Raw genomic sequence first — 21,629 nt, 5'->3', positions numbered from 1 at the left:
TACACAACTGTTTACTCTTTCTGCCCGATTCAGGATGATTTATTCATAGCACACATTGGTGGTCGCATGTCGTACAGAGATGCCTCCATCATGAAAAGGCTCATCTCTGCCTTCCACTGTTATTTCTTTTTTTTTTTGTTTTACTTTTTTTTTAAGTTTGCAAACTATATTTGAAATTTAACTGGAGAGGTGTTGCTTTGCTGGGAGAGGACAACTTGACTTAACACACTGCATCTTGGCAGTTTTAGCCAGCATGTTGCCAACCTAATGATTTATTTTTAGTGTTGTTTTAAAGGGTAGCTGTCACTTGGCAAAACCACAATTTTGGCATAACTGGTCATGTTTCATTTCTCTGAACTATAGAAAAGCCAAAATGTGGAAAAAAAAAACCCTTATGGATATTGGGAATGTACTGTACACATTTGAGAAGCGGTCCAGAGCCACTTGTAAATCCTCGACATTGACACTTTGGTGTTTGTATTACTTAAAGAAATAAGTATATTGTATTAATTTGTAAGGTTTTGTTTAATTTGATCTGGCCTAGCTGTTCCTTTGTGCTAAGGTGAGTAATACTCATCTGCTTGTTAACCAAGAGTTGTATTTATTGCCCCCCGGCTAATTTAACTCCAGTTGTCTCAACCAAAACAAATAGGTTGGAGCAAGAGCTATGAGGCAAATGAGCAAAATGAAAAAAAAAAAAAACATGAGCTAAACAATAAGCTTCAACTTGCTCTGCAAAGCTATAAAATTATTGTTGAGCTGCTTTTGTTATAAAATACATTTGGCTCCCCTGTTCCAAATTGTCAGTCCTTGTGATAAAAGGAAACATTTTTGATGATGGTTCCGTAATTAATTTTAGATTGCTCCATGCAAATTGAATTTCATGAACCGTTACACATGACAAACATGCCCCAAGTCTTATGGTCCAGTGCATGTTGACAAAAAAAAAAAGAGTCATTTCAGAGCAAATTTCTCCTCTGTGCAGCCCTTAGTTTGAAAGTGTTTACTCTGGAGGATCCATTCATCACATGTCCTCTGTCTCCGAGTGATCATCCATTTCTGCCATCTGGTGCGCCGCGTGTCGCGCCCATTTTTCACCTACAAAACAGGGATGATGTTGACAGCTCGAATTAGGCAGCAAACATATATATCGCTTTAAATTGTCAGGCCCGGAAAACATCAGTGGGTCTAGCTAGTGATGATAAAGCCGGGGTTACCTGCTGACAACAGATGTCTTTTAGTCCGGAGTGAAAGGATGAGCTCTATTAATGCTTGTGATCTCATGCCAGCAGTGCCACACACCGCAGAGACCCTCTCCTTTCCCATCAATCATACATTTAGATGCCTCTGAACCTCAGTTAGCTCACTTAGAAAAGAGACTGCCTTCATCATTACCAGGTCTCCACAGAAACAGCAGCTCAGTGCACTTCATTGTGATCATTTTTCACTGTTTCCCGCGTATGGGTGGAGAGCGTGTTTGTTGATGTTGCGCTTACTAGACGCCACTTTGTGTAACCCACATTGTTGTTGAGTGTGTCTCTGTATCAATATATGCCTTTTACAGCCAAGCAACAATGGAATGAAGCAAACAAAGTGATTCCAGTCAAAGATTCTTGACATGTGAGCGTGGTTAATGACTGAAAAAATGGCAGATGGCTCTAGCTCCAGGATGTCAGCAAAGAACATTCTGGCCAGTTTGATCTTTGATGGATAATAAGTCAAGAAAAGTGTTCCTTTTGAAATGCTCATTTGTGCTGCACATTTTATGTGATTAATACAGCTTTTCATTTTAACTATGGTGTTGTTGTTTGAGATAGTACTTGACAGCAAGAGCCACTCGAGCTACCGAGAATTTATGGAGGCAAACATAGGCTGTGAATGATAATAATAATAATAATAATATACAAGGATGTATGTGTGTGTGTGTGTGCGCTGTGTGCACTGCTTTCAGCATAGATTGAAGGCCAAGGGGAGTCGTAGGACTGTTATAATTATATCATTAAAAAGAGTGACATCTGGAGCTTAGGTGCTATTGGGTAACAGGAACCATGCACCTCCTTTGCTCTTTTACCCCCTGTGACAGTGACAGTCCTCCCTCATACCCTCAACAATCTGCCTTTATCTCACGAGGGAGTGAGGTGTGGCTGTGGACGTGGTGTGATGGTGGGGAGAAGGAAAGAAAGGCGAACAGGTGGCAGCCATCAGGAAGTGGATGGGGAATGTCTTGAACAGGGAACTTGCCTCCGTTCCTTACGGAGTACCTTGGTGTCTGCCCTTCACTAGTGGTCCAAGAGGCGCAGCGAGGACGGCAGAGATGAAATGAGAACAGGTGGTGGTTTGTCATTTTACGAGGAACAGGGTTTCCCCTATAGGACAACAAAAGCACAGTTGGTAGAGTGTATGGACTACACACCATCACAGCGGGACCTTGGCTCTGCTGCCCACAATTCTCAGTGTCCCCTCACTGTATCTAAAAAGAAAACGCTTAATACATCATGCGGTGCAATTGTGGTTTAAATGCTTCTTGCAAAAGACAAAGAAACGAGAAAATAAACAATCTGCACTGAATGACATACCTGACTCCAATCTGTTTTTGGTCAGGGGACAGACTGCTGTCATTTTGTACTCTGATTGAAATGCACTCACACTTGAAACTCTTTGAACTGCCATTGTCCCACAAGTGCTCCCTCAGCTGAGCTCTTGCATGGCAGTAGCCCCATTTCTGAGTGTGCATTACTCAGCATGACCTCACCCTTTTCTGCACAGTTCCATCCTGCTAATATTCTCTGCACATATTTTCTCTCCCAACCCTAATTTGTTGGCCACAGAAGCTCAGGACTTTTCCAACCCGTGACGCAGTTATGAGCTCAATCACGCTCTTCACGCCACACCTCCAGGACATTGCCTCTGCCTGTCACACTGAAATCTATTTCTGCTTTTTCAAATTTAAAACCAAGTCTCAAGCCATTGCAGTGGTAACCCCCCCCCAGCATTCTACGTCTCCAAAGGCGCATGCCACTCCGTTCTCCATTTGATAACATTTACCAGACAATTTATCAACCCAAATATGATATTTTCCCCATTAAAATGGGGATCCATCATTTTACCCCTACGTGACAGTGAGACTCATAGGTTTCATCTCCCTTGTCATGGCTCTGAGGCAGCTGCATTCAAGCTAATCACTATGCTAATTGTGTTGCTTTACATCATTGGCTGGTATTCATCAAAAACACACACACACACTCAGAAAGAAAGAACATTACTAATTTAATAGCTGAGCAACATTTGGGAAGAATTGAAAACAACAGTGTTCTTACCTATATCAGTGGAACATTTATTTAATGCAGTTTTACAAGAATAGAGTACCAGTGCAACATCTGTGTCTAGAAAAGTATATATATAAATAAATGAAAACTGCAAAACTCTAAAGACATACACACATACGAGACATTTAACGCCACAGTCTGCTGTGTTTCATTGCACTGTGCCTTTAAAACAAGCACCAATTAGTGCAGTTAAACTGTGGATATGTAAACACTTGTTTTCCCATTCATGTACACACACACACACACACACCTATATTTTGACATCTGTTCAACTTAAAACCTTGATTACATTGTCTGCATTGGCATGCACAGCAACAATGGACTGAATTAAACGCCTTTATGACATGCATTCACAGTGAGCGGCACAATGGAGATCAAAACAACCTTAATTGTGACATTTCCTCCTCTGTATTAATAATGCGCTTGCTCTTGTGTGTGCCACAGGTTGATTTGTGTGTCATGAGCCTGTATCCACTGCCTCTGTTCGCCGGCTTACACCCACCTTCCTGTTCCCACAGCTGCCTTGTTACTAAAGGAAACCATGTGTTGTTGTTTTTTTTGTTAGACTGCTATAGAACTTTGAGTCTCCAAAAACAATCTGCAACTTTATACGAGGGTAAATCACTTCTACAGCTTATTTTTACAGGTTGGTAACACTAGCATACAATACAGTACGATAACAATTAAGGGTCATAAAAGTCCTATTTCCCATTTTTCCAGAATAACTTCCAATATCTGGCAGTTATTTACAATTTACTGCATGTTAAAATAATGCATAGGTAATTTAAAATTATGAAAAACAAAGTTTTATTTGACATTTGAACAGTGTAACACATATTTAAAATGACATTTGTTTGTGTCTTTTTTGTCTCAATGTCCAAAAACAGGCCAAAAATTGGAAACTACAGGCGTTTTTTTCCAAAATGGTGTGAATGAAATTACCATAATAACCACGCGATGGCTTTGACTAGTAGTAGTCATTTTTCCAATAGCACAGCTTGTGCAAACCATGATGTCTTCAATGTGTTGAAGGGTTAATATTTTTGTTTTGTTTCGTTGTATGATAATACAACCATTTTGATACAATTTACAAAGCAATAAATTAGTAATAACAATAGTAAAAGAGTGTACAGTGTTTCAACTTTATAATATGGTAATTATCAATGTGTATAACTGTGATATTGTGTCCTCATTACCAATGCAGAAATCGTATGAGAAATGAGGCGGTTTTACCACAATATTTGGGTGAACCGACCTTTTAAAATACAGCTTAGTGTTTATCTCGCGTATATACAACCTCTCTGATGGAGAAGATCAGAGGAGTGGACTCGTCTCTAACATGATGTAAATCTGCGGCAGCACAGATGTGTAGCCGTCTTGAAAGAGGGCCTGCAGGGAAGTCTTTTAATATTAGATCCAAACTGAAGGATTTGTGAGTAATATTGGCCTGTGTGTACCACTTGTAGATACACAACATGGACACAGTGGAGCTTGGAGTCTGCAACCGGCTGATTTCATTTTAAATCCATCTCATGTCAGTTTATTTATTAGCCTTCATAGGCATCAGTGGGGGTTTTTCTTTGATATTTCCAGGTTCTATCAGACAGGGTTGAGACACAAAAATAACATGTGGTCGTGACTCTGGTGATTGGAGTTAGGTTAACAGGACATCCTCGCTGGTTATATCAACTAATCGTACACCCATATGTCTTCAGTCAGCCATTTATTGACTCCGTCTGTCTCTCAGCTCATCCCCTCTTCTTAGAACTCCCAGCAGCCATGTAAGGCTCTGCTTGAAATCCTTCAATCCCATCAGGTTTTGTAAGCACTTCTTTGCTCAACGTCTACCCAGAGCAAGTCAAATATAGAGTCACTGTCCCGAATCTGTCCTTTTCCCTTTTTTCAAGAAACAAACAGCAGTCCGAGGGAAGGGCGAGCGGCTTGAATATACCTCCACCATGTGAAGGTGCATAATGGAACATGACATAATTGATGAAATGCTCATTCATAATTTAGGATAAGGTTTTTAATGGGTGACTCCCAGTCCTGTAATACAGTGCTCCCTAATTGTTTCCAGTTTGTAAATAATGTAACGCAGTGTTGATGAATAAAAGTGGCCACAGGCCATGCAATAGTAATGACGACTGGGAGCGGGCTCAAGCAGAACTGAAATAATTCTGTTTGAGGAGGACAGTTAAATAGCCACAGTTGTCATTAGACAGATCTGCAGGGATGTGCTTGGATAAAAGAACGTGTTCCTTTATTTATTCATCTCGCAAACTGCCAAGTGCTCTAAAGACTTGGTAGTTTGTTTAACGTCAGGGTGCAAATGAAGAGAAAATGCTTCGATTGAGGTCTGATAGGAAACATAATTGGCCTCTGACAAACTCACAGAGACTTTCATTTGAGTTGGTGTACGTAACTGTGCAAAAAGGGGAAAATGGGTGTTCATTTAATTTCGTCTTTGACAGTTATAATTCAGCACTGATAGCTGCAGTGCATAACGTTTGGTTATTTTTTGTTGGCATTGCTCCATTCCTTTCCAGAAATAATAATATTTATGTGCTGCATCCTTGCCCTGTCAAGCAAAACTATCAGACCTGACTGAGGGAGTGTTTGTGTGTGTGTACACTGACATCACAGGGACTGACGGGGCCAAGAAGTATTTATCCATCAAACTTTGCTGAATTACTTTTCAACTTTTCATGTCGCACTTTGTGTTTTCTTGCTGATGGGCCTAATCAATGCTGTAATGGTTACACATTGCAATTTTAAAACCTATGTGTAAAATCTTCAATTCAGCTAAATACCAGCAGCAAAGAAAAGAAATTGCTCACATGCTCATAACATAAATCAATTTCTGTCCACATTATCTTTAGCAACCCATCATCTTCCTTTGTTCAGGTCTCAAAGGTCAACACAGCCTCTCGAATCTAACTCAGAACCACAAAGGGGGTGTACTGATTGAGCATGATGAGGAAAATGAGCGTTGAAAAGGGCGCGCGCAGTGTTTTCTGTTCGAGTGAGAGCCCAGGAGAGATATGAAGTGGTCTTTGTCCTGTGTGTTGTTATTTCTAAGTAGGAAAAAAAGACAAACACAAACACCCCGCTGCATGTGGCAACCCCAGGGGTAACAGAGGCGAGACTCACAATAAAATAAGTGGCCCTGAGACAGGTTAAGTTCTAAAACTCAAAATGTTTTTAATAAGGTGCTTTGGGGGGGAAAAGGTCAAACCTCAACAAAAGGGTATCCCCGTTTGGGGTGATGGTTCCTGTTCCTGTTCAATGGTTTGAGTTTTGCCTCCTCTGACTCTCTTCTGTCCCAACACGCAGCTGGCAACTCCAAACTGAGTGAGTTGCTGATTTAACTGATGAGCTACAGGTGTGTTCAACTCCATGTGGCTGCAGCACCTGCACTGAGTGCAACTCCATCTCTGTTAGATCAGCCTGGCTGTTTCCAGGAAGAATTACAGCCATGAGAGATTTTTGGACATGTTCTGTGATGCATAATCACATTCGTGCAGCGTTTATTCAACTCAACTCCATGGAAGATATGAAAACATTCAGGGTAAGTCTCTCAGTTTTTTAGTGGCTTTGGCTTTCAGCTCATACTGATGCGCGTGCCAGTCAATTTTAGTAGAAATAAAATCCTTCCAAATCTCCTTTAGAAAAATAGCAGCTTAAGTAAGGTTAACGTTCAATATCCTTTCTCCCTCCACTCTGTGCAGGATTTTTCTGGAGCATGTGAATCATTTCAAGCTGTGAACCTTAGGGGATGGAAAGGATTGAAAATGTAGATATTTTTCATTGAGTTTTTATTGTGACGGGTACACTTAGTTGAACACAGTAAGTTATTGTGTAAAAAAAAAACAAAAAAACATCTGTCCGTCATGATTCTTGCATTATCTTATATGACCCATAGATGTCCTTGTTCAGCAACTATTTTTATTCTGGCCCTGTTCTAAAAATAAGTTACCCCTGATTCAGAGTACAAGGTAAAGTCATTCCATGCATTTATGAAGTGAGACATAATATATAAAATAAAATGTGCTTATCTTATCTCCATCTCTTTTGTTTTATGCCCCTCTTCTTCCAAAGCTAGGAGTATAAAAATGATGATGAACCTTTGGTTGGATTCACAGGTAGTGTTCCACATATTCTTTTTTTTTTACATGTAATGTATTTCTTATCGTATTGTTTCTTACTTTCGGAAGCTCCTGTCTGCAGCTGCTTCTGTGGATTTTGCATCTGAGTCACAAGTTGCTCTGGGTATCGCACACTGAATCACAAAGGTTCATAATCAAAATCATCCCAGATTGTAACATATTTAACTATCCGACATGATCGCCAATCATTTTTCAGAACTCTCTCTCAACAGTTTTTAACGTTTGCATATTAATTATTGTGCACAATGTTAAATCAAAATATGTTCTCGGATTGTTTTACAATCCTCTGACGTTGTTTTGATCATTACCCTCGTAATGACAGCACTGCAAAGCTGTCTTCTAACGAATCAGCCATATGACGAACTGGATTTAAACAACAGATCACGGCCTGTGGCAGCAGTCTTGCCCCTGCAGGTGTTGTTTTTGTTTATTTCAGAAGTCGAGAAATCATTTTACAACCAAATATGAACAGTTCATTTTGTCTGTCAGGGCTGAAGAGCCTATAAATCCACATTAGGAGGAATAAATATGCGGAAAATAAAGGATTTTTCTCCATGAATCTCATAAGGTAAAAGACTTTCAGCTTGGGTGCCGCAGTGTCAGGATCTTAAAAAGTAAGAAGACAAGAGGAATGTGGAGCAGACGTGGGTGGTATTTAAAACAACATATAAATAAATAAAAGATGAAAGACAAAAAAAAAGAACATACCTACATCACGAGCTATCTAATTTTCTTGGTTCAACCTTGAGTTTTTTTATGATTCTATTCAGCACCGGTAGATGCTCCACATGCATTTGCATGCTTATAATAAGGCATATGAGTCATACAGGACTGTATTTATATGTAATGTGTCACATTCACGTGTGTGGTTTTAAATAGTACCACCTTCTCAGACAGTGAAGTTTCTTTTCTTTGTGACTTTAGCGCACGCACACGAGGAGTGTCGAACATTTTTCCAACCTCATTACTGAAAAAAACTGAACTTTCAAAGCAATTGAGGCTGCTATTGATAGTCTTTACGGCAAGAACAGGAAAAAAGCCTTTTCATTGTTCACCTTGCACCTGGCGGTGAAGTCAGATACTACAGGACCCTGACGCGCGAGTATACCAGGGTCTGTGCACTTCGCCGCACTTAGCATGTGCACGGGAGTATTCCAGTATTCCTTTATGTGGCAAAGGGTCAAACAAAACAGCAACATTAAATTTAAAAATGTCATTTTTATTTGTCTCCCAAGAGGCAATATAAGCATGAGGGCATGGAAAAGAACACAAACAGCTCCCCTATCTAAAAATGAAGCTTTAAAAGATATATTATGTATTATTTCTGCATCAAAATATCTAATAACAACAATGCTAAAGGTGTTTTGTTGTGTGGGGTACTTAAATTTGCCAGAACATTTCCAAGACTCTGTCAATACAAAGATTTGGTCACCTTTTATTGTCACCATTTGTGTTACAACTTCCAGGGCAAAGCCCCTTGAGACACTTTGATGGATTTTCATTGGCTGTGGTGGTGAATGCAACAATTCCCATTATTCAGAGCTGCTTCCCAATGTGGTTAAATTAGGTCTTCAGTTCGGAATTTGTTTCTACAACTTATTTGCCTCATGTGAGTCCAAGACGTTCTCCTACCCAAATAGTTTTGGGTCTTTTCTTACGTTTTAATTGAGAGACCCGTTACAAATTGCATACCATGCATTTAAATGACAAAAAATAAACGGGTCACATTTTCTTTCATTCAAGTACATGGCTTAAAATGTTAATGGCTAAAATGAGACAGATGTGGTGAAAGTAGGTGGGGAATAAAGGGGAGAAAAATGGCCAGAGAAGTGATTTGTTTCTCTCCGTCCATCAGACCTTTCTATTCTGCCCCTCCTCCTCCTCCTCCTCCTTCAGAGTCTTATCAGCCATGATGGACAGTGAGGAGCAGTGAAGGCCAGCTCCACAGACACTGCATCCATCCAAAGTCTTGTCCAGCCCCGAGTCCTTAGAGCTCTCTTCATCCATCGTCACTCTCCACCCCTCCCTCCTCTTTCTCTACTGGATGAGTTGTGGTATTAAGAAAAAGGAAAAAACACAAGGTTGTTATATGCTCTGTAGCAATTAAGTGTATATTTCTACAACCTCTAAATTCTGCTCTTTAAAAGCAGTTTTTTTTTAATTTTTCAAAGCAGTTTATTTACATGATAGATTGATTACTTGACTCGGTATGTATACAAGGTTTTGAATTTAAAGCAAAAAACACCGATTATGATTGCCCAAGAGCCTTGGTTTAGTTTTTGTACTTTTTCGTGTCTTTGACTTTATTGTTTTGGTACCTTATTTGTTTCTGTTCACACTAAAGCAAGTACACTGAGCAACTATTTCCAAAAATTGCTATTTTTACTTAAAAAAAAAAAAAGAAATCCAAAAGTGATGCAGCATTAGGAAATTCTGCTAAATGCAGGTCCATACTCTGACTTTCATGAAATTCCGCACACTGTTAATACGAGACAGTGAGGTCACATGAAATCAGTACAGTTATTTATTGATATAAGATTAATCATTCACCCGAAGGAAAATTTGATTTCCTTTGTAAAATGCATTCCCCTTACTCTACTTTCTTGTCTGTGTGTGGTACACAGAGATGTGAAACTTTGCCTCTGAGCTACAGAAGAAAGCTGGTGTGTAAAATATTGATCACATCACCACCGTTCATCTCTGAGTGGTCCAACTGACAGTGTTACAGCCATCCTCGGTCTCCACTGTATCTCCCATAGGGAACTTGCCTTTTAGGTTGTCGACTTCCTCGCAGCAGGAATGCAGGGTCAGCAACACGGCAGTGTCCACAGAGCAGGCAGAGATTCAAAGTCTTGCTCAGGGACACTTCAGCAGGACTTGGGCCACACAGGTACATGAACTGGGTTTTCCACCCTAAGGACAGTCTCTCTGTTTGGGATGGCACCTGCTGTATCAGTGCAGGCATAAAACATTTTTAGTGGTTTAAAGGAAATGCACTTTAAAACTTTAGATTATAGTTTTGGTTGCACAAGATTTTAAGACAAAAATTAAACTAGTCTATGTTTGTCATCTGCAAGGATTGCACTGTTAAAAAACTTGAATGTTTGATTCCAGAAATCTCTAACTTGCTTTTGTGAGGTTACAGTTATGAGGCCTCTTTATATAGACGTGGAAATAACATGGATGTTTTGAGAGTTCTCAGAACCACTGTGAATAACAGTATGTCAAAAAGCTGCTGAGTTGAAAGTGATTTCTGTTGTGTGAGGAAAAAGTACTCTTTTGTACTTAAGTTGGCAGACAAAGACATTTTTTTTGACCCAATTTTAAGAATTTCAGCTTCATGAGTGAAGACCAATCATCTGCTGTCAGCTGCTCGGATGAATTAGTGAATTTTTGGTCGTTTTAACACATCCAATTTGACTTGACGACCAGACTGTACAGTGTTGGCACAGAAATTTGAGAGAGTCGGCTTTACATTGCAGACAATATACTCACACAGTCTCTATGCCCAGCTAAATGTAAAGCAATAGCAATGATCTAACACATTAAAAATACATATGAACCAACAACTAATGCTTTGTTTTATTAGATGATCAGACATTACAGCGTAATGCAGTTACAGTTCAGCCCAACAGCAACTTGTGAATTACAGTGTGTCAATTTTACTTTACAGAAAGGGAGCGTAGCTCGAAAGGTTGCCAGTTTAGGTCCCTGCCAGGGCTGGAGTACCTCGGAGCAAGGTACCCAATCGCCATTGCTCATTGTTAACTGGACACTCTAAAGCAGGCTTCCTCAATCCTGGTCCTTGGGACCCACTGCCCTGCATGTTTTAGATGTGTCTCTGCTCCAACACACCTGATTCAAATGAATGGGTCGTTACCAGCTGATTAGCTCACTATTTGAGTCAGGTGTGTTGGAGCAGGGGAATATCTATGAGAAACCCTGCTCTAAAGTGAGCCTCCTTGTGCAGGTTCAGCATCAGGATGGGCATTTCGGTGTTAAATCTTAGTCAAATCAAATATGTGGATCATCTGCTGTGGTAAGCCCGAGAGGGAGAAGCTATAAGACAAAAACAGAAACACACGTTCAGTACAAGGGTGTTTTTATTGTTGCTTATTTTAACCATAAAGGGACCAGAGAATGTCCTGTAACTAAGTGCTTTTGCCCATTTTTCCCAGAATAACTTCCAATACCTGGCAGTTATTTACAATTTACTGCATGTTAAAATACTGTTTTAACAATTGAAACACTGCAGTTGCATACAAACAACAGATTTTGCATGTTGAGTTTGAAATTTGAACAGTATAAAACATTTCCTGAGTCTCTCAATGTTTCTTTGTCTTTCAATGTGCAAAAACAGGCCAACAAATGGAAATCATGTTCAGGTGTCCTTCCCACTCGCTCCTCTCTGGCGACAAATACACTGATTCTCTGGCTTCTCGAAACAGCGCGAATGTGAGTGAAATTACTGTCATAACGTTGGTAAGCGCTACGCTCGGTGTTAAAAGGAATAAACACATGATTGCTTTTTGTATTTTTGATATAATGACCCTGAACTGCCGATGTCTCAGATAAAATCATCTTAGAATCACAGAATTGAGTCAAATATTAAGTGATGATAAAATAATAATAAAAAAAACCAGTATGTTTTGTATTGCTATGTCATATATTCCAGTTAAGACCAGTCCTAGTAATTTCAACGTGTTTCTCACAGAACATTATGTTTAAACTGAAGCTGAAACAGAATCCTGGCAAATTGGCTGTGTCTTTTGTGCCAGTGTTAAGTTCCCTGACAGACCTGCACAGATCTGTGCTATTATTTGTTCAGGTGTAGTGATCGACATCTAGTGAGAGCCGAGCACAAGAGGGAAATAATAAGCAAGATCCATCCAACTGACAGTGGGCTCCTTGGAGACAGGACATAGTAACCTAATTATAGTGGAAGATGTAGCATGTCACATTGTTGTTAAATGTAAGCTTATTGTGTCATGAGGGCCTTCATATTTATTGTTTTATATAAAGGTACAATTAGGACAGACCTCTTCCAAGTATTTTTTTAATAAAACAACTTTAAAGCTATATACCCACCCATGTAATTAGCTAGTGCTTTTCATATCACGAAAATAAAGCAGTGAAGTTGGATATTAGTTGGATAAGTGAGACTGTGAGAAGGCAGCAAAAAGCATCTCAAACACTTCCTTCCTGTTTCTCATCTTTGTGACGAACATACCTGCTAATCCCATGACCTGTGCGGATCTACGTCAGCCGCTGTGCAGCAGGCGTCCAAGGTATCCTCCACGGTACCAGCTGGTGCACCACTTGTGCCGGTTTGAACCGTTGGCAGACTCCCCTATCCTGTTTAAAGACTTTTTTTTTATGATTTTAGAAAGATGTCGAAGTGATGCTGCAGATGTGTCTCTCTGCTCCTGCGTGTCGCCATGTCACTTCTGATCAGTTTCTCTCCAAGTGTTTACAGTCAGTCATGTGCTTTAGGTCCAGGACCGGAGTTGTCCATGCAAGCTTTGTGTTATTTATTTGTGTGGCATCTTCCTGATTACACCTCAGTGGGGAGCTAATATTAAGACGCATGCAGAGGTTTGTTGTTGACTTGACTATAAAAGGTAAATTCCACAGACATGCGAAATGGCATCTCTGTGCGGCCCAGTGAGGTTGGAAAATCACGTGACTTCGCTCAACCAATCAGCAGTGGGCTAGGGGTTAGGGTTACATGGATAGGGTCTAACCCTGTAACCCTAAAAGTAATTTTTTTTTTAAATGTTTGTGTTTTTCTTATATACATACCCTCATGTGGCAGGGATCTGTGCCACAGCTGCACCCATGGTAATTTGCTGTGGCAATGATACACAACTCCTTATATGGACATCCTGGGCGTGTGTGTTTACAGGTCACATATTCAAGCTTTTTTTCTTTTTATGTGTTGTCGAGACAAAGTAATGATTCATTATATATGATATAAAGGAGCAATAATTGTGCAGAAGTCACAAAATAGACCGTCTTTCTTTACTTTTTGTAAATATAAACGAACCAACCAACACTTCGAACTGTGACATATTTCCAAATTTCACAAATTCAATCCGATTTTTTTTTTGATCAGATTGACTAGGTTGTGCTGAAAGAGGATATAAGACACTCTATATTACACATTATTATACCAGCTGTATATACTGTGCTTTAACATAGTAATGGAAAAAAGCAGCCGAAATGCAGTATTTCAGTGACTGCCCGATAAATACTTAACTGCAAATTAAACAAACCTAATCTACCATACAGAAAAATACCTAGTGAGTTTTACCGCCGCTATTCATAAGCTAAACTCTAAACTCTACTAAACTCAACTGCAAAGAAATTATTATTATTATTTTTAATATCTACCGTAGATTTGTTTTTTAGAAAGTAGCATTTTATTGAACCAATCTGCCAAACCACAGCTTCATTATCTGCATATTTTGCAGTGAGACGTTAAACCGTGACACACTTTCATTGGCACACCGTCTCTTCAGGAGCATGCGAATCTAAAATCAATGCTCACAAGCAGAACAGTCACGTTGGCGGATCCTGCCTGACATCAACTTTTTATTTTTTATTCTAATGAAAGGCTGTCAGGAGAAATGCTGTGAACATAAAGTGGTGGAAAGATTTTAACTATTGTCAGGTGAGGTGACTCAGTTCTGACTAAACAATGAGTTGAAGTTTTTTAAAAAGAGCTTTGGAAATCCTTCAATGCTGAATTAGTTTGAGTGATGTAACATCAAATTTGACGCAGTCGCCACATCTTTGACCTGAAAAACCTAAAGTTTGTCATTTCAGCAACTATCAATCAATATTAATGATCTGACACATATTAAAAAATGTGTTTCCGCTCTTTGCTGTGCTCTCCCGCTTCTCCCGTTCAGACTCGCTGCTTTGAAATGTTCCCCGTGTTCCTGAGGTGGTACCGTGGTAGCGTCTCATTCATATTACTCATGTCACAGTCTTGACTTCCCTTTGTTAATCGGCAGTAAACAACATGGCTGTCTGGGGAATCTTCATGGCGCTGGGACATTTTCTTCACTCCAGTAAAATAAGAAAGGAGGAAAAAAAAACAACCACAAACACACACAACAAAAGAACAACAACACATGATTAAAAGCGATGCCTCTCACACTCCACAGTGCGCTCGGTGATGAGAGGTGCACACGTATCCCAGTGACAGGTCAAAGCAACGCACACAGCTAATTGACGCCGCCTCGAAATCTCACCGCCGAATCAGAAACATTTGGCAGTTTCACATTGTTAGCGTGCATATTTATTCTCATGGGTGCCACACAGGATTTATTCCTGTTATGATACATTTAGTCAAGCAATCACTTCCACTTAGTGCCTGCCTTAAAACAGTAAGAAAGAGGTCAAGTATTATATCTTCATTGCCAGTTCATACTGTCACATCTGATTAGATTTTTTTATTATTATTATTATTTGCTCAAGGAAAAAAAAAAGCCACATTTGCAAATATTAGTTTGTAATTTCCAAAGATCAATTCAAGGGCAGCATCGTGTATAAAGTGGCAGGAGAATAAAACATCACACACTCAGATGGATAACTTGGGGCAGAAAAAAAAAGGTTTTGGTTATTGGAGTCTCTTTAATGATTCATGAAAATAGCAGGGTCACTCAGTGTTAACTGCCGAGGAATCAGAGCTAATGGAGAGTAAATCACCTGACGCAGAATAAAATAGTAATGTGAGCATTCGCAGCCAAATGTACTGCACCATGCAGCAGAAACAAACAAACATCAACAAAACTCTAATAGTTAACATAATCTCATAAATCTCATGATCATAAACCTAATCACATCTAAATATCTAAATATTTTTTTCTTGCAAGCAAACCCTACAGCACATCCTCCGCATGCAGCTGACTTGTTGTCTGTACTGCATCTGTGTGTCTGTCTGTGTGTGTGTGTGTGTGTGTGTGTGTGTGTGCGTGCGTGTGGTGAGAGCCCTTTTAGCTGATTAAATATGTGAATATTTAAAAATGACAATTCTCAGCACAGCTGCAGCTCGTCGGCAGGTCTGTTCCTGTGGGAACCGCCAAGCTGTTCTTCATGCATTCATCACCACGCGCCGTGCAGCACAAGGAGGCTCCAACGCCATTAGAGGGGGCTCCATGTCATTTGGTGAATCTGATTTTACCCCGTAAATACAGAGCACTTGGCACGTTCCATGTTTCTTTCTTTTTTTTTTTTTTTAAGAAGGCGTTCCCAGAAGGCCCGTGGAGTGTTTGGCTTTCAATTATCTTCTCTGGCTCCACCGTTTGCCTCCGTGTGACTGTGGCGTCTGTCGTCTGTGGAGGACGCAACAATCTACACATAAACATATACTTCTTCTGTGATGTATTCAAACTAATGACATTAGACATTGAGTTTGATCAAGTGAAGGAGGTGGTGGTGGTGGTGGGGGTGCTGTATCCACACTAAAGGTCGGGGACGTACTCTTCCTTCATCGTAAAAACCGTATTGACAGCATTTAACTAAAGCAGTAATGATGAGTTGACGTAAACACATTTATGTTTCCATGACTTGAAGAGCTCGTCTCCTGCCATTGTCCGTTGCAGAGACATCGTGCCAGGCTTGTCTTTGCTGTCTCCTTCTATCCACTCGTAGAGAAATGACGAGTACCTCGCCCTGAGCACGTTATTCATGTGTCCAAATGAAGGGTACAGACAGATGTCATTCACGTTACCCAACATCCACTCTGGATATTTGCCTGGTCGTGGCATGCTGATGCTACTCCACATGGGCTGCAAACACAGGGCTAAATCGCTGCTACGATGCAAACAAACACAACAGAGCAGATAGATAATCCGGATTATTATATTTAGTGGTTTTCAAACACTTTATGGACAAAAAGAAAAGAAACACTTCAACAGAGAATTATTTTGTGTCTCAAAATATTTTTACACAATAAATGAGTGTTATGTCAATACCTTTTCAATCTATGTTGACATTATATATATATATTGTTTACTGAATTATTGATCTCCAGCTGCAGCAGGAAAATAAGTTGTGGAGGACAGATGGTCTACTGTCACTGACTGAGGGTCAGGGATTATGACGGTGGCTGCTCACAACCGGACTGTGGCCTAATCGATTAAGGATGAAGTCATTGCATGGTCATATATGGATGAGATAAACTTTACCCTGGACTAGATTAAAACTAAAAAAGGTCACATGTACCTTACTTAAAGACACTAGCCACCAAAGAAACACCCCCGCAGTTTTACAGGATATTTACCTGATAGCACATATCACACACTCACTAAAGCTCATTTGCACATTGAGCACTGATAGTGCAGCGGCTGTGACTGAGCCCCATACGTTTGGGGCTAGCACATAACACACACACACACACACACACACACACACACACACACACACACACACACACTCATTCCCCTGCTGTGCCCATCTGCAGGCTGAGCCCCCACCCAACCTCACACACTCCACATCAGCCCCCTACACTTGCGTCAGGCGTGCCCCTGAATCGCTCCACTCACTCTCTCCTCTCAAAGCTCTGCCCCCCGCTGCATCACGCTTCAAATTCACATGTCCCACACACCCACACACACACACATAGAGAGAGGAAAGAGGTCAGTGGGTCTCTTCAAACACAGACGCTCTTGAGGAGATCTGACTGGTTTACATTGCACTCAGTTACCTGTATTTGATTATTGGATGATTTGTTTGTAATGAGCAGTGTCACTGTATAACTTCATTATTTGTTTTTGCTCAGTTTACATATTCCCCACTTTTTTCTTTGTTTGATCTTTTACACCTTTTTTACCTGTAATTATCTTATGACTTCCAACCAGCTTGTTTTTATTTGCTTCTTTGTATTTTCCCTTGACACCGCTAATATCTGACACATAGTCTGGGACACAAGCAAGGAGCTATTACTGTCACGCGTCACAACAATAAAGTCATCTTTGAAATATGCACGCACTTACCCACATGGGTTTTTGCTGTGCAAAAGAAAGTGACGCACTATTGATATAACACAGTATTGTATATGATGTATAGGCCGCTTTTTAACTGACGTTATCCAAATGGTACCCAAATATTATTGTTTTTCTTAAGCAGGATACATTTACTAATTTGCTATTGACAAGAATTTAGCCAGGGTTGCAATGGTTAACAATCATATAAGTCATAAATGGTGAAAAGGGAATAAAACATGGGGTTTAAATTGATTGTTTGTTTGATAGTATGTTCAACTATTTCCAAATCCCCCACTGTTTTAACATTTGATATGAAACAGTGAAACTGTCTGATGTTCCTGTGATGAATAACAAACTCTCCACAAACTGTCTTGTGATCCCTTAGAACCACAATGTTATCACAAGTTCTGATTCATCAATTTCTCCAATATGTGGTTTTAAATATTGAAATAGCCAACAGTCTGAATGCCATAACAATAAAACTGCCTCCAGTAGTTTTTCTAATACAAATGGGATGATTTTTTTTTCTTGCCAGAAACAGAATATCATATGCATCTGCTTGTACATTTATTGGGCTTTTAGGAAAACATTGATTCCAAGGTGACATTGTAAAAAAAAAAAAGAAAGTTCTCTAATATGCATCAAGATTATTGAACTTCAAAGTCACATTTTCCCCAAAGAAAACACATTTTCTAAATAAAATTATACACTTTAATTACTGGGAGATAATATATTTAAAACAACACAATATTCGCAAGCAGCAGATGCATTAAAATGACAGGCAATCCCAGTCAGACACAAATATAATTGAAAATGGAACCCAGAGGCTCAGTCACAAGAATCCTGCAAATTTCATTCCTCTTAATATGCTGCTCTGATAAGGAGTAGGCATCTTCCAGCCCATGAATTATAATCTATTTGACAGCTGCGCCATAAAAAACAAACAAACAAAAAAAGAAAGAGAAAAGGCAAAAAAAACACACTGTATTTCACACCACAGCACAGAGCAAGTGCGTATTTCTTCATCTATCGATGAATAAATTGAGGTGTTAATTTGTTATTATGGGTCTGCAGCATCCATACTTGTGTCAACAAGAGGCTCCACGAATTCACCTCTTCACATCGCCGTGCCTTCATGTAGATTGTCCCTCAACTGTGTGAGGAGCAAAGTTCACCTAATTATCTTTAAACCCAGCTGTGCTCTCTCTGGCAGGGGTGTGGCTCCATCACAGACACAATATCATCCTCACTGTATTCAATGGTGTTAAAAAAAAGAAGAAGAAGAAGAAGCAGGAAAAAAAAGAGCCTCTATTACACATGACAGGCCTGACAGACCAAGCGCACACACACTCTTCCACCCTAACCCGCGTTTTTCTTGTCTTTTTCACCCTCTGTAGGTGTCTGTATCTGTCACTCTGTCGCTCTCTCTCTCTCTCTCCCCTATGAAACTCCCTTTTTTCCTTTTCCCTTCCGCTCTTTTTTGTCACCTGCCTTCACCACCTACACAGCAGTCAGCTCTACATGGCAGCAGCAGGATAACACCAAGGCCTGGACAGTGAGACACCTCATTTATCAGCTCACACTCCTAGTTATTCCCAGTGCAGCAATAGCCTTCATGCAGCAGAGTTTCCAAAAACAGTCCACTTAGATCGGCTCCTGGAAATGAATACATGAAATCTGCAATGATAAAAAAATCTTTTTTTATATATATATATTCCCCTTTAGTCACATACTTACTGTGACTTCTTCAAAGTCCCTTAGACACGTGAATCAGTATTCAAACTGACACTGATCAGCAAAGGTGTGTGAAAGCATCATTTCACTTTTTATATTCTGTTTCCAATGCCGGAGTAATGGTGGGAAACATGGATGGAAAACAAAGGACTTTGGAGAATCAATCATTCTAATTTGTGCTGCCTCCTTCCCAATATTGCCTTGATATTCAAATAAAGCCACTTATAAAGGAACCGTTTCCGTCTAGTCTTCACTAGAGGTGTTCTATCAATATGCAAATGTTTTAGTTCAGAGAACCCATCGTGTCATTACTGTAACCTCTTATGTAAAGAGTGTTATCTTGCCAGTTGTTTCTGATATTCCTCCTTCTGTGGAATAATGAAGTATGGCTGTGCAATTACCAGAAATAATATATGTGGGGATAATGTGTGTGCGGTGCGAATCAACAGCTCTAATATGTGGATAAATTGGCGCAGGTACAAATTCACACAACATTGGTCTCTACTGGAATTTTTGCTGCACTTGCTGTGTTTGAAATGCTTTTATTTCCGTCTAGGGGAAATGCAAGCCAGGCTACATTTGTCTCTTTTGATAAGTCAAGTGTGTATCTCATTATCTTTCATAAGGAAAACCTTATTAAGAGTTTACTAGACTAGTCAGACTTGATAAATCACCCATTGCTGTATTTACATAGTCTATTTCCCCCCCTTTTTCCCCAGATCACAGAAACCCCCGACTGCAGTATTAGTGTGTTTGGAGTTTCAGGACTAATTTTGTTTTCGGTGCAACAGACATCAAATGGTCAGTGCACATTCTCTCACTTATCCCTAGTGGTGTTTGTTCATGCTGACACTCTTGGTTTTATGTGTCACACTTGAGATATTCCTGTCTCACCATCTGTTGCCATCTAATTACAAGGGGGGTGAATGGAATTTTGGTTGCATAGGGACCGTTTCTTTTGTTAAAGTACAGTAGTGGATTGTAGACAGTTGTGAGGACATTGTTTCTTGAAAGACAGAATAGCACAACATATCATCACGGCATTACTGGGAACACGTGAGCACAGACATATTAAGTGTCACCATTTGATTGATTTATGCTGCCATGTATTGATATGTATTTATAACTTTGTCACAATCCTCAACGAGAACATTTTTCATTGATGGAATTTTGGAAATATCATATTCTCAAACATAAAAAAACACCCTCTATATTAAACCCCCCAGAGCTCTGTGTGACTTAATCCAAGTCTGGCTTCTTAAAATCTGAGTGAACCCAACCTTTGAAATTAGATTCCTCTGCTCTTTGCCAAAAAGCTGTCCTGCACATCACCTTTCTTGTCTGGTATGTAAATGCACTGAATGTAAAGAGAAGTATTGTATATTGTCTTTCTGATATAATCATCCATTTTAATGCCTTATGAGTATTACTATAGCTGTCCAGTGAGAGCTATGCATCTAAGACGCCCACTTTTAATGGAACAAGAAAGAAGAAAAACACCTGGGTTTTGTGACAAAGCATTTTTTAAGATGAATTAGAGGCAGTCTGCCTCTAATTCAGAAAATCACTTTCACTATATATACAGGAAATGACTGAATTTAAATGCAGTGGAATTGCTGTTTCACTTACAATGAAAATGAAGTTTGACTTTTTATTAAACTCATAAAAGTGTAATATGCAACATCCAGATGGACGAAATGTCACCAGTGTAAATATATGGATTTTACCATTCCAAACCGCACCGAACTGTACCAAAGTGAACTGTGCCACGATGGAAAGACAGTATTTGTTGCAATGATGTACCTGTTGGATCTTGTGAGAGAAAATTCTAGGTTTAAGTTTAATTACTCACATATTCTTATAACCAGACCTGTTGTACAATATTATAGTACATATGATAAGACACAAACTAGGCACCTTTCAAGGTTCCCTCCCTAAATACCAAAGCGCCAGGCATCTGGACCGGGTACACTATCTCTAAGGTCATTTTAAGTGTTGTATATTAAGTATCATTACTCTACCTAACCACGATCAGGCTTTGGATAATGACAGAACAAATACCAGATTATTTCAGAGTGCACAGGTCAGCAATATCTTAAAGATTATTGTACAAGTTTGATTTGATGCATCAGTCCTGGCGCACGGCTCGTCAGAATCTGACAGCACATGGCTTTGCTCATGTCTCGTGTAGCATCTGTTCTCCGCAGTACTGACCTGTCTTCAATAAATTCTTCCAACTTAACTCATCACTGAGCCCAGAGACGTCTTTGATCTGCAAAGCTCAGGTAAAACACCCTTCTGATCCTAGACTTGGAAGTAACTTGCTGCATTCATTATTACACCATCGATTGCACTTGTTTTTGCCTGAAATGCTTTGCATGTGGCATTTTCAAGTATTATAGCTGCAA

The sequence above is a fragment of the Solea senegalensis genome, linkage group LG1, assembly GCF_019176455.1.
Source record: "Solea senegalensis isolate Sse05_10M linkage group LG1, IFAPA_SoseM_1, whole genome shotgun sequence".
NCBI lineage: Eukaryota > Metazoa > Chordata > Actinopteri > Pleuronectiformes > Soleidae > Solea > Solea senegalensis.
Note: the sequence above shows the minus strand (reverse complement) of the source record.